The sequence below is a fragment of the Apis cerana genome, linkage group LG12, assembly GCF_029169275.1.
Source record: "Apis cerana isolate GH-2021 linkage group LG12, AcerK_1.0, whole genome shotgun sequence".
Classification (NCBI taxonomy): domain Eukaryota; kingdom Metazoa; phylum Arthropoda; class Insecta; order Hymenoptera; family Apidae; genus Apis; species Apis cerana.
This window is the reverse complement of record NC_083863.1, coordinates 5,493,693-5,508,827: the sequence shown is the minus strand read 5'-3', so window position 1 is coordinate 5,508,827 and position 15,135 is coordinate 5,493,693. Positions and strand designations below refer to the sequence as shown.

Below are 15,135 nucleotides of genomic sequence, written 5' to 3'. Positions count from 1 at the left end.
CTCCCAGCAAACGACCTATCCCTGCCTCTTAACTCCACAGGAATTATGGAAAATGTTTCATCTAACCAGCTAGCTATTAAGGGTTTTCGTGATACGCGCTCGAGCTCGTGAAAACAGAAGAAGAGGGAAGGCAAGAGAAGACGCTTGCAGCGAACTATTGGCTCCTTTTATCCACGCGGCGGTAAACTTGGCCGGAATTAAAGTAAAATACGAAATATCGCGCACACAGAGAGGGGCTGCGCCGCGAATGTATCCATTACCGAGGAGGCATGCGTTTTCTTGGAGGAAATTCGTTCCCCCGTTTTCCACCTGCAAACTGGAATGCATGGCCCGTCCGAGAACAAGAAAAGAAGAGGGGGAGAAAACGCCAAGTAACTGGAGGGTGGAAACGACTCACGCGGAGCCTCTTTAGTGGCTCGTAATTCAACGAGAGCTTTCCACGAATTTTTCCACCGCTCTGAGATACAAATTTTGCACGCGCATTACCACGAGAGAACGACCATCGCGCGGCTTTTTGGATGAAGAACAGCAACGATTGATCCCCTCCCGCGCGCTTTATGAATTTATCGCGAAGTCGGATCGAGAGATATCTCGTTTCGCTCGACTCGCTTCAAAATTTATATCGGCAAGGTCTGAACTTAATCTGCGAGTGGATATGCGATATTCGGATCGTTGCGTGGTGAATTATGCAAGTTGCTGTTGGAATTGAGAGAGAGAAGTTTATTTGAAAAGGAATTATTGGGATATTAGAATATTTTATATATTCACGCGCTGTTCTTTCGATCCATATCGATATTTCAATTTAATCGTGCGTTTCGAAAAAGTAAATATCCAGAGAAGAAAGTTGCATGCATTTTACGATAATTCACTGCGGATATGTTTTGTTGCAACGTTGTTAGAGTTCTGTTAGAATAATGAAAGATCTCGGATGGATGAGAATAAGGAACTAAGAATTTTCTCCAGTCATTTTTGTTTTTCGTGAAAACGTTTTATTTACTTTTTCTCTTTTCGAAATTCGATTAATCGGAACGAAAATATCCTTCCTCCGTAACCAAGTTTCTTAACGAAGTTACGAAAACTACGACGTGATTTTGCCTAACGTCGACTTGGATTACGGACCGGCAAATCCGGCATTCGGTTCCAAAGCGACGATACAGCAACGTGGATACAAGTTTCGAAGACAAGTTTCCATTCGAATAAGTCGAGGCATCATTGGAGAATCCGCGTCTCTCGAGAATTTCTCCGACAATGTTTAGTCGGCTATCAATGTCTGCCCTGTCTACAGTGAACACCTTTCAACGTTCGACAACGTTCCAATCTGTTCGATGTTTCAAATACGTGGTACGAGTCGAAGTTCGTTCGAGAGAAAGATAATCGAGTTGGCCCGCAAGCTACCTAAAATTTCCGCTCGATATCGAAACGAAAGAAGAAAAAGGGGGTAATTTTTCAAAATTTTATTAAAAAAAAAAATTCGCTAGATGATCTCTACGTTACCTCGCATCGATCGAGCAACAGAAATATAAATTAACACTGGGACTGGTCAAACTGACCTTTTGTTCTTGTAATTACTAAGATAAGTTAATTCTTTTAGCATAATATAATAATATTAACGTAATTTATTCACGCGGAGATATTATCGCATCTAATTATTTTCGCAATATTACTTTAAATAATTATGCACGTGCAAAGGTTAAAAATGAGCAAAATATCGCAAAAAATTTATTCTTTTTTTTTTTCGCGTACTTCCATTAATTTTCCTAGTTTCTATTATTAGTTATAACTAATATTCTAATTATTATCGTAGATTCTCCGCGTATCCTCTAAGAATTAATATATTCTCTTTAATCTAACTCGGATAATCAATCGATAATTTTCCTCGCCTCGATGATCACACGTATCATACAATAATATCAGAAATAACTATTGAATTCTCAAGTTCGTTGATGATATCTTTCTCCGTCATTCGAATATTAATATCTCTATAATAATATCATAAAAAGTATGTAACACTTGAGCTGCGTCAAATAAATAACTCGAGAGAGAGAAAAAAAAAAAAAAACGAGAGAAGGAAAACTCGTTGTTGGAAAAAGTTGCCGAGTAGCGCGTCATGTTTATGGAAACTACTTTTTCAAAGGGAAAAGAATAGCGGGTACTCGATATTAACGTTGGCCCTTCGTAGCAGTTTCCATCGATTTTCGCATCAACATTGCATAAGAATAAGAAACTTTTACAATCAATAGTTTTTCTTACTCGTGTTATAAACCCGCGTTTCTGTAATAAACTTGCCACTCCATACGAAGCTTTTCCTATAATAGTAAAAATTATCGCGTGACACGCGACTTGAAAATTGCGAATGAAACGATGGCAAACAAATTCTAACGATCGAGAATAAACAGAGGCAGAAATATATATATTCATACAACTAATACGGAGTCGTTCAGTTATTAATTATACTTCTGACTATCTATAATAGCTAAAAGTGGAAAATTACACGCGTTGAATCGGGGAGAAAACTCTGACAGAGAGATCGCGTCTACTGGAAAAGAGCATCATCATCGACGAGATGCCCGTTGAATACTGTACTAAATGTGATCAATGTTATTCCCCGCTTTCTCTCCGATTTCCTCTCCTTCGTTCGAGGTTGCAACCGCCGAGGTTATTCATGAATTTGCTCTTACAACTTCCGCTTCAACTTGTTCCAAGTTTGTTCGAGAGAACTAGCGAAATCGTGGGAAACGAGTGACACTCGTATCTTTCTCTCTCTCGGTGATAAACTGATTAATGGTGCTCAAAAAAGAAAAAAAAGGAAACCTAAAAACTTATTTATCTATTTGATTAAATAAAAAGAAAAGAAAAAAGAGTAAATATAATTAGTTTCTTGTACTGCACGTAACTATTTTTCTCGAAAACGTTTCATGAAAATTAATAAACGATATATTTAGTCACGAAGGACTTATAACACATGTGTGACGCACGTAACGAGCGTGTTAATAAGAAAAATAACATACGAAAATAAAGAGAGGAAAAAATTCTTCTTCTATTCTTTGAAACATCCTCTTCTTTTGAATTAATACAAACGACATCTCCATTATCGCCAGATAACGATATTCCAATCGATTATCGGATCCAATATCGAAATGATTAATCGATCCCTCGATAGCACAGACCATTCAACGTGATGATAATTGCCATATATATTTAACGCGAAAAGTTAAAAGAATCTAAAAGTACAGGAGAGTGACTGTACTTTTAGTCAAAGAGACTACGTTGTCAAAGAAAATAGGAAGGTTAAATAAAGAAGAATAAAGTGGACGAAAGGAGAAATGTTCTTTTCGTTTCTTGGAGGTTATCTCAAGGTTATTTTATGTATCTGTATAAATAAAAAACGAATTCAAGGAGTGCAGGTACGGTGTATGTCAAACAATCCAAGGTCAGAGGGGAACAAAAGTTATTTGCACTGACAAGAGGATGCAAACTTCAAACACTACGTTTTGGTCTCGTTTGTTTAAATACTTTCTACTGCCTCGTGACCTTACCTCGCGCGAAGGTTCACTATACGTGTATAGTTCTTTCACGGACTTTCTCCACGTATTTTTTTTTTTTTTTTACAAGACGCGTATGCGATTCGAAATGAATTGTAGATTTTTTTCAATTATTCGCGAAGAAGATCGATCGTACAATACAGAAAGATTTTTTGAAATATTCCGAATTTCACGTTCGTTTTGACAAGCGAAAGAAGAAAAAGAGGTACTTGCGCGATTGAATAATTTACCATACGAAGCGAATAACGCGATCGCATTTAAATAATTAAAGTGGCAGGATCCCCGGTGAGATAGCCTACAGCGTCGTTTCATAATGTAGTAGTACGTTTAAAGCGTTTCCCCACGAAATAAGTGGCGCTTTAGATCAGATTTTGAAATTGTCCTCCCTTTTCCTTTTCTTTATTTACAACGAAAAACTTTTATAGAAAATGTTCGAATCGAAAGAAACTCGAATACAATGAAAATTATGAAACGAAAAAGAGATTTCGAAATTTTGAGAACTTTAGAAGAAAAAAAAAACTTATAAAAATTTGGAAATTTGGAATGAAACGAATACATCGAAATTCGAAAAAAATTTTAAATATCTAGAAATCCAAACATTTCTAAATAATATTCCCTCTATCCTCTTTCTCTTTCTCGAAAGAATACCCGGACACAATTTACCCGAGATCAATATCTCGGTACGAAACATTACGTTAACCATTATCCTCTATCAATGATAGATTTGCGGCTTTGAAACGGAGAATTTCACACGGATGACAGACATCGTACTCGATATTAACTTCCCTCTCTCTCTCTCTCTCTCTCGTTTCTGTGTCCCTCCGGGGGAAACAGGACGAGACAATCTCGAGGGCTGGCAGGTAATACTCGGTGATAACGAAGCTTTGTGCTTCCCGTTACATACGTAGTTTTGAGCATTCAGCCCGGAAATTCGATCGAGCGCCGGTGACCCTTCATCTTCGCCCCTTTACGCCGCCCTTGTGCGATCCAAACTCGATTTACATCGAAGGCCCTCTGCTGCTGCTTGTTGTTGTTACCTGCTCGCGCGCGAATCATCCGCCATGAAATTGTTACAAACTGTATACACGGTAAATGCATATCCTGATTGTATGCACCACGGGTAGTTCCATCGTGGTCACCGAATCCATCCCTTTGTCCAACCCTGACTTTTGATTGGCCGCTCCAGATTGAACGAGGGAATCGCGCGTCCCGGATTCGAGACCCGGAGTCTGGAGACAATTATCACCGTCCACGCTAAACGTGTGTTTACGTTTTAGCGGATTAAAAAAAGAAGCGCCATTTCGACGAGAGACTTCTGTGTATATTTGTGGAAATAAACGGAGGGAGGAAACGGGAGTTTTTTCGTTTTCCTTTTTTTTCGAGCCTGTCAAAAAGCACGATCTTTTTTGTATCCACAGTGTTGATTCACAACTCCGCGCGATAAAAGGATTTTTCAAAATTTTCCATTGAAATTGATTGAAAAACATCAAAGACGGCGGAGAGGGGGGAGGTAGAAAATCCGGGATAGAATTTTTCGTTACAAAAGGGATTGAATTTTGATTCAATTTGTATTTAGATTTGCAGGATGTGATTTATTGACTATTGGTCGTCGAACATTTTCCAGGGAAAGGAGAAACGTCAATTTTTTTTTTTTTTCAGGTTAACAGTGGCCGCGTATCCGTTAACAACAAATTCATGCAGGAACTGGCACCGTTCGTTACCGCGCTCCGACAGGCATTGCTAATTGAAGACAAATCGATCTCGTTTTTTAATTTCGCTTCTCCCGCTCGAAATCAATTCGAATTCAATTTCGTCCCTTCGCGTCGGTTAACGACTTGCCATCTCCTCCGCTCGTTGTTTTTACCCGATAATTGTAACCAGCAGCGTATGTCTCGACTATACCCATTAATTTTATCCCGCGAGACTTCTTCTCCCCCTCGATTTTCGAACTCGAGAACGCTGGGAACAACCAACGAAATACATACAAAGGATCGGTGAAAACGTTTGAATCTCTCCATCTAATCGAATTTCTCGATGAAAACTGATGATAAAGAAGATACTTATCCCATACATTCGTGAATATTTCTGCTCCAACTTTCCTATTCCATTACAATTCACGCGAGATCGTTTTTTCCTACGATTCCCGATTATTACCGATAAATTTCACAAACGCTCTTATCTCTTTTTCTTCCTGTCTTTTATCGATGCAAAAAACATTGTCTCTCGACGACTCGCAACGAGAATCTCGGAGGAAGAGGGCTTCGCTCCCCGCGTCACATAGGCGCGTAGGATTTCTTTCTTGGGGAAAAAATTTAATTAAAACGCACTCGGCGTGAGTGACGCGGATGGAATAGAGACGAACAGAGAGGTGGCGCGGCGCGCATAATGTTTTCGAGGTAATTGAACGTTATCGTTTCCCGATTCGCGACGCACAGACGTCCATGACGGATATGCATATATTCCAGCGTCGCGACACCGTCGGAGATCTTTATTGCGTTTCGAAGTACCGGGAGTGGCAAACAAAGCGGTAATCTGTCGCGCAGGTTGTTCCGGCGGTGCGGCACGAAATTGCATTCCATGGTAAACGGGCGAAAATGGCGCTGGGCCGCGTGTCGTCATACATTGCCAATCCCCCCCGCGCTCAAACTGTACATTGTAAACATTTTGTGTCCGGCCCGAGCGTAAACTGCATCGCGAATGTAGAGAACTATATTTTCGCGATATACGCCATAGAATATATCAACCTGATGGCGATGTTTTTCCTCCCGATAATAACTGTTGCTTTAAATTTTGTTTTTACGATTTTAAGGGTATAGAGGATCAAAAGGAAAGACAATTAATTGTAAATTGTGTTTTCCGAGAATCATTTACATTACGGTTCACAAGTAAAATTTTCCAACGAGTCGAGGTAATTGCCTAATTGATTTGTGGATTGGAAGTTTAAACGGTACAGAGAGATTCTCGGAATAAATGATTTTTAAAAAAGGAGTAAATTATAAGAAGTAAACCAAGGGTTTGAACAAATCTGTTGAAGATTTTAATTGTAACAATTCTAATTCCTCGTTGAGGAACTTCGATTATCATTTTTTTTTTTTGATAAAATCATTATCTCATGAGAGTTGATCGTTCGTTTGACAACCTAATAATATCATTTCCCCGTCGCTAATGTTATTACCATCGATGGAAATTAAAGAAAATCTGGTCGATCTGAGATGAAAAGAGGTCGTCTGCATTTTATCCCGTCATTAACGGGATAAAAGAAAGCTTTATGGGCCGATCAGTCGACGAACATCGTTCCCCCGACGATAATTAAGACAGAATCTTATTAGAAACGATCGTCGGATTTTTTCGTTAATCGAACGAGCCGTCCTTTCGACGTGTTTGAAACGTGTTAAACTTCACCTCGATCGAGCGTATTTCGCGTCTTCCGTGCCCGATTAAGAAGTGACGGGATTTAAATTGGAATTATTTAAATCGCGGTCGAAGCCCCCCTCTGTGGTTCAACGAAACACTTTTGTTTTCCCGGCGACACTTGTTAATTTTACTCAGAAAGAATTTTATTCGGGCGAATGACAGGATCGATGTCCCAAACGCGATTAAAAAAAATTGCGAGTTTTAGTTAATTGCTAATTGCTAATTTCCTCGTCGAATCTCCATTACCGATCTCGCTCGATATTTTCCACGAAAAACTCTAATAATGCGGCACCAGATACGGGACGAATCTCGATGTGTATCGATAGAACAATAAACCAAAATAAAAAACATTCGCGGAACAACGATGACAACAAAATATCGAGTTGCGCGCTTCCCGATCTTTCTCATTGTTCCATTCTCCGTCTCTTTTTTTTCTTTTTTTCGCGACACCGTTAACGGTTATAGATTCTCCAGTGTTATCATTTCAGAAAACGAGCATGCACCGACCATCCCTCGAATCGAAGAAACAATACGCGACTCTGGCTATTTGTTTCTTTTTCTTTTTTTGTTTTTTTTTTCCCTGTTATTTTAGTTGCATTGTCGATGGATTTCAATGTGGAGTGCAATAAATTGCGGCCACGAGAGGGGTGAGAACGTGCGAGCGATGGGTTGAAAGCTCGAGTGGAGAGTCCCACTTTTCCTCCTCCCTTCGTCTTCGGCTTTTCTTAACGCGTCTCAATGCTACTCTTGACGATGACAAATTCACCGATGTTGCGGGAGAATTAATCGTTCCTCGATTCAGGACCACGATTTATCAACGATACCTTATACCCTCCGACAATTGGAGAATCTTCCATTGATTCGGTGTAAATGTTATTAAATTTTCCTTCTTTGTTTTCCTTTCTTTTTTCTTTTTCTTTTTGCGAGCATCGAAAATAAAAGAAAAATTGGAGAGCGAAGAGGAATGGAAAGACTTCATCCTGTACTGCACACTTCTTCTATGCGCAAGCGATAAAGAAAAACGAAAAAACGATCCGAAAAAGGAAAGAAGCGAAAGATAAAGAATCCATGCAAGAAAACAGTTACATTATCTTCTCGTCATAATAATATCTAATTACCATACAAATAATTGATGCGACGTTAAAATCTTAATAGCGCAATAAAGTTGCGAGAGATTCAAAAGAGGCAATTTAAAAAATGGCGAATCCTTTATCATTAAAATTTTTTAATGCATATTACTTCTATACCTTTCATAGACAATAAATTATAGCAATATAGCTTGTACACACCGCCGTGGAACGCTCGTGAAACATGAAAGAATAATTTCTTAACAATTTACTCGTTTCTCTCCTCGGGCAAATTCATCGTAAAAAGAGTTAACACAACACGTGCGGCGGCAACGAGCACGTGTTGGAGAAAGAAAATATCTCGTTACAACTCTGTCCAGGAATATGTCATACGTCGTATCAGATTATCGATAAAGGATAAAGAGAGAGAGAGAGAGAGAGGGGTCGTGTCGTCGAGAAATATGAAAGGTCTTCCCCCCCTCTTTCTCTTCTTCTCTCACGAAGCTTTACGCGGAAGGAATCAAGGAGCGTAACGAAAGTTGCGGGGCTTGTACGTATTACAACCCGGAATGGTTCGATGTCCTTGTAACGAGAGTTTTACGTCCCGTTTCATAACCGCGGTTCTCCATAATCGTAAAGAAACCCGGTATCGGAAGGATACTCGTCGCTTCGATAGCGAGTGACGAGGCAACGATGACACTGGACCCTTCATTTTATTGAACCTGAAACGTGAACGTGTTCCCTCCCCCCTCCACTGTTCGCACGATCCCTTGTATAAATTCCAAAACGGAGAATAGATATATATATATATATATTCCGTTTTTCTTTCTACAAGAATATTTCAGAGAATTGGATCTTCCATCAAGTATCGATATATTTATTATATATCCTGTATAAGATTATTGGAAATTTAGAGATCAGTTTTTTTTTTATTCCAGGATGGCGAGGAGCGTGGAAAGGTTAATTTTATTTATTTATTCGCTATAAAATGAAGAGATCCTTTTTTATATATATATATGAAATAAAATATCATAGAACAGACGGAAAATTTACGAGGTGATCTTTTAAGAACATCTTAAGCTTTCATAAATATGTATCACCGAAATCAAAATTTGAAAATTCTATCAAGAATTTTTATAGATAGAATTTCGAATTATAGAGATAATTATTATAAAAAAAAAATGAAGTCGATATCTTTATTGGTGAAAGGAAATTGAACAGTGTTGAGCTAATCGCCAACAGAATTTTGCAGAAAACGAAAAATTAAAATTAATATTCATTTGTTTTTATTCGAAGAGAAATGAATTATACGTATCGCTTTTCAATGAACGCAGTGAACGATACCAGGAATCGAAACGGATGAGTTTTAATTAGAAACAAAATTAGCGTGCAATTTATTGGACCGAGTTTAGTAGGATTTCGAGCATTCTGTTAAAAATTATAACAAATTATTGAGATATATATAGCGATGACTTGTTCGCGTTTAATATTCGACCGTTATAATTTTTATCGAATAATTTTCGCCCAACAACAATTTCTCTCTGTTCTCGATAAACTAAACGATGTTTTTTTCTTTTTTTAATATTTTGCTTTTAAATCAACGAACTTTGAAATATGCAACGGTACACTTCTATCTATTCGATATTCAGGTCTGATAAATAATTTGGTTATCCGATTTAAAACAAATTTTTATTTTTTAGCGTAGTAATTTCGAAATTCAATAAAACATCGTTTATATTATATTCGATGAAAACAAAAATTTTTACGAATTCTTAAAAAAATATTATGTTATTTAAAGTATTAGATCGTTGAGTCGATTAATCGATTAAAAAAATATCTACGAATTTGGCCTAATATTTCCTTTTGTGCCTTATTTAATAATAATCGAATTTTGACTGCATGAATAAAAAGTAATACATAAAAAAATGAAAATTCAATTTTTGGAAAACCGAGAACACGATATTGTTATTACCACCTGACTATGGAATCCGAGTTCGAAAGATTACAAAAATCAAAATTCTTCTTCTGTTTTTCCTCGAGGAAAAAAAGGAGAGAGGAAAAAAGAGCATTCTTGTAAAGTTTTCTAATTAAAAATTATAAAAAAATTAGATCAAAAACTAATTTTTAGATTTACAAAACAATTTAGAAATTTTATCAAAAAATTATGCTTAATTATCAATTTCTATTTTCTGAATCTCGAACGAGAAGAAAACGAATTTGAAATGGATATATTCAGAGGGATGAATGATATGGGATAAAAGTTGCGTCTCGCAAAGAACGTAAAAGTGAGACGAATAAATTGGAAAAACGTACGAAAAGGTGGTAAAATTATATGGAGGTAACGAAGTGAAGTGAGATACCTTACTTGAAACGACCAACCCTTCTGAGCTTTTCCTTCGAAACCCAAAGAAAAAAAAAACGACCCTTCCAATCCCTATTACATTTTTGATCAGAGAGGGTAGTACCGGTCGCCTTTATCAAGGATCGTAAAAACATTTATTCGTCAGGAATAAATAATTCGTAAAAATATTTCAACAGCGTCAAACTTGAATGTCTCGTGGGAACAATTTTCTTTTTTTTTTTTTTTCTTTTTCCATTTCCATCGAATGCAAAATATACGATAACTGGACAGATTTCTATACGGAGATCGGAGGCGAATTCATCACGAAGAACCCGAAAAACGATAATAGTTCATTTTCGTCGAGTCAGCAATGGATTATTTCTGTCGTCCAATCGGAAATAATTCATTGGAGCGGATATAATTCTGAACCAATGTTCGACTATTCGGATATAATGGATCTTTCGTGCGAAACGAATCGCAAACCTGGAAGATATATACGCGTGAAAAACTTCCTTCGATTGTTTCTCCGATTTGATCTTTTAGAATAAAACCATCGACGAACAAAAATATTACTTTTTCTCTTTCCTTTTTTCTTGCTTCGAGACTAATCTCGTATTGATTTGTTAGACGCAACAGAATATTTTACGATTACGAGTATTTTATTATTTTCTTTCGTTCAAGATAAATATCGAATATCATTCTTCAAAATATTTTCATTTGAAAGAAATTACATACATCGACCGCTTTCTTACGAATAAATATTCCTTGATTTCGAAAAATCCAAAAGATCTTCGAACCGAATTATTCCCTATTTTTATTTTTTTTCTTAAAAATAACTTTCAACATTGGAAAAATTTACTTTACCGAATTTTTAAAATTCAAAAGGAAAAAATGGTCTATCAATCAAAGATTTTCGCAAGATTGTCTCTTTCCTTCCTTAAAAAAAAAAAAAAGAAGAAGAAAAAAAAAAGAAAGAAAAAGAAACGAGAAAAGAAAAAATTGGAAACGCTCTTCGTTACACACTCTTACTGTTCTTTTCCAATGAACTGATATTCAAAAGCGTTTCTTTGCGCTCTCTCGTCCGACCTTAGTAATAATTTTACAAAGCGGCACCTTTGATAAAACCGTCCCACATAATTATCAGGCAAACCCGAGCCGAAGTTCGTTGCATAATAGATCGATAATGTCGATCACTCTCACGCGTTCCAATTATAAGCGTCTATAAGCGTTCAACCAACTTGTTCAACGACGGAACTTCCGAGGAGACGACTTATATATAATTAAGACGTGGAATGACAAGAGAGGAGAGGGGTGGTCGAAACGAGATAGGGATCGTTAATAATTTTCCCGCGAATAATTTCATGTTTGCCGCGAGCCACTCCGGTTCCCACTTCGATTAATTATTACCGCGTGTTTCATAATTAAGCTGCCGTCATATCGTGGGTCAGGCAAGATCGCCAAGCTCTTAAGATCCTTGTAAAACTGAATTTACGACGAATTTCTCGTTTCCCCTTGCAATGGTTTTCTTCCGAGGTTCTCGTTTACGTCTGTAATACCATCATCATCGTAACAACAACAGAGAGAAGCACTTACCCAACGCCACTCATGCAACAAGAAATTTATTTTTTTACGGGGTGAATTTTCCTCCAGAGACTTTGCAACCACTTGATTAATAATAAGAATTGTACAAAATTTTGTTGGATCGTTAATACTCCCCATTATGTTATTTTTCTTCTACGTATGGCTCAAAATAAAACTCATTATTTGTCTCTATCAACAACGATCTTTTTACCTGTTTCAAGATAATGGCACGAGAACGAGTTTTCTTCAGATGAACGATAGTACGAATAATGATAGAAACATTATCGAAGAATCCATTGGCTTGTTTTAACGCTCTATCCTTCCAGTGACTCTGGGTACGTCGTCTAATTCCCTTACCTGTTAAATTGCGGTCTTAGAAGTTAGCGGACGTTGTACGTCGTAAGTTTAGCTATCTTAGAGGGAAACGCGTATCCTCCCATCCCCTAGTGAATTTCTCTTCCCCCGGTGATCCGTATCCCTGTCCTTCGAGCATAGTCATCGCTTCTTTTATTACCAATAAATCTCGACGGTTTTTTCGCCAAGGGAAAACGACTTTCTTCGTAATGTAATTTTCCAATTAGAAATTATTTTTTATACGCCTTTATATACGTTTCGTCTTGTTGAAGATCGATCTTGCGACTCTCTCAATTAATCGAAGATTGTGTTCTTTTTTTCCGACGTATTGAACAATTATTGACGATATATTCGATCTTTAATTTATACCGTGAAATGATATATAGATATGGAATAAACGACGAGGGAGGAGCACATATATTATGTCAAGCATGCAAGTTCACGAGTTTAAAAACTTTTTAAAACGAAGCAAAGGTAGAAGAGTGTCGATAAAATGCAAAAGGGGAAGTCGTTAGGAGATAAATGTTTTCTTTTTTTCTTTTTTATATCTTCCAACTATGACACCGCTTCCTCTCGAAACCGTTTATGCGTTCCATAAAAGAGAACAGGAAGTCGTTCTTTCGATGATGAAAAACGGATCCACGTTTATTATCGAAGAATTTTTATAACTTTATGCATCAAACTGAAGAGTTCATCATCCATGAGAGGTGATATTGATGAGGACGATCGAGTAGATTTAATTGGAATAAATTCACTGGAAATCGATGAAATTAGGCGATGCTCAAGGACAAGGATGGAGCGTAATGTAAATAAGATTTTTGCAATTAAACCAAGGCACTCGGTGGATAAAGTTGATCACAAACGAGAAAAGTTGGGGGCGTTGTTAGTTTAGGTATCATCCCCGTGGCTGTCGAAAGTTACGAATGTACCAATTTTCTCAGTTAGAAACTTTGCAATTAAGTCTTGGCGAAGAGGATTGCCTTTGTGAATCCATCTGTTAAAAGTACAATGGTTAAAAACGTATCCCATCTAAGTCCAATTAATATCCACTTACCTTCTCGTCGCTGATTAATGTTATCAGTCGTTAGATTAATTACTTTCATTGATCTTTTAATCAAAACACATTTAATATCGTATTATTAAATAATTTATGTTATTTCGATGCGATAGTCCTGATACGAATGAGAAATGAAAATATCAACGGTTTACAACGGTATAGGTATAAGAAGATAAAGCAATAAAATGTAAAAACCAATGTTTTTCATTAAACATCGCTTTCCTGCAACTTCTCCAGTTGCAAACAACAATATCGCCCTCCTTCATTTCATCCTCGGCTCAAGTATTCCAACCTTTTATTCGAGTTTACGCAATATTTATCCCCGTTAAACGATTAAATTTCTCGTTGTCAGCGATCGCCAAAACAATAATTTCCTTCCCTTTTTCCCTTTTTCTGTCTTCATCATTTCGTAATATTTGTGATTTTGCTTGATAGTTAAAAGAGAAGCATAAACTACAATATCGTTGCAAATATATAACAGAAGAAATCAAAGCACAGTAGTATCAAAATAAATGTAAATCTCGAAAGAAATAATAACGTTCTTTATCCATCCAACATCTTTCGATTCTCTATCGAGTGCAACGTTTTCCAAAATGCCCTAAGACGACGTGAACAAGTTTATATAACCGTACAACTCTATTTTTCCTCAGCAATGTGAAATTGATATCGATATTATCCGACTGAACCATCGAATTTGCTCGAGGCATAGCTTCCGTCTCGTAATGGGATTTTGATACTAACTGGTTGAGAGGTAGCAACCCTCATCATGGGAATAATTTCCTCGTCGTATCTGTATCGCGTTCGTTACACCTTGCACGTTGGAACGTTGATATGTTATCGAAGGCTTACATGCCTTACCTCTCTCTGTTCTTGCCTCCTTAATGCAAATCAAAAGGATAAGGAGAAAAATTTAGTAGCTACTCTGACGTGATAAAATTAATCTCGTTTGTTTGCTCGAAATTAAAGTCAAATCAGATAAAGACAATTCTTATTTTTCCTATGGCTTGATAAAAAATTATTGAAAACCAATAGAAAATGAATTTAAACGATAGAAACCAGAACATCTGGATAATGATTCATGCAATTCAACACGAATTACAATGGTTCAAACTCTGTTAGATATAGCCAAATAGATCTACACGATTCGACATACAGAAATTATCAAAAGTGAAATTTTATACAATTCAGTATTTGATATATGTGTGTGTATATAAAATCCCAAATCTCGTGTAAGCCTCTCGAAACTGTTGAATATTCTATACTCTAAATTCCAAAGTGTTGAGAAGTTTCAGAATTTTGAGGCTCATGATTGTCCTTGAGGTGTACGAGATCCCACAGACCTTCAACGTTTTCAGCTTCTCAGGATATTACAAGTTTCTGCTTCCCATATCCCCTCCACTCCTCACACCACTTATTCCGCGTAATTTACCTAATTTATCGCCATATTTCTTACATATTTGACACCGTAAATTATCATCCTGATAACTTTATAACTTATAACTTTAAATCTAGTGAAAAGTTAGGGTAGCAATATATCAGTGAAAAGGTTGGAATTCTCAACGCATATCGAATACTGGGTATCATAACGAATGCGTTGGATCAGTTTCCAGCACAGGGGCGCGAACGGTTCAACGTGTTCCACGACGCCTATATTGCCACCATAAATCTAACAAGGCGGTTGAACATTAACCCACCGACCACCGCCTATACTTCCGGCATTGGTTGACCTCCACGTCCGATAAAATAGCTGTCTATACAGTCCGCGATATTATTTACAAC

General features: G+C 37.1%; 1 protein-coding gene and 1 long non-coding RNA gene across 20 annotated transcripts in view; one reads left to right on the top strand and one right to left on the bottom strand.

Annotated features, from left to right (window-relative positions):
• The window catches only part of LOC107995510 (disks large homolog 4), a 394,817-nt gene that overhangs the window by 245,750 nt on the left and 133,932 nt on the right, over positions 1 to 15,135 (top strand). The gene's annotated exons all lie outside the window — the stretch shown is intronic.
• The window catches only part of LOC107995515 (uncharacterized), a 119,439-nt gene that overhangs the window by 95,902 nt on the left and 8,402 nt on the right, over positions 1 to 15,135 (bottom strand). The gene's annotated exons all lie outside the window — the stretch shown is intronic.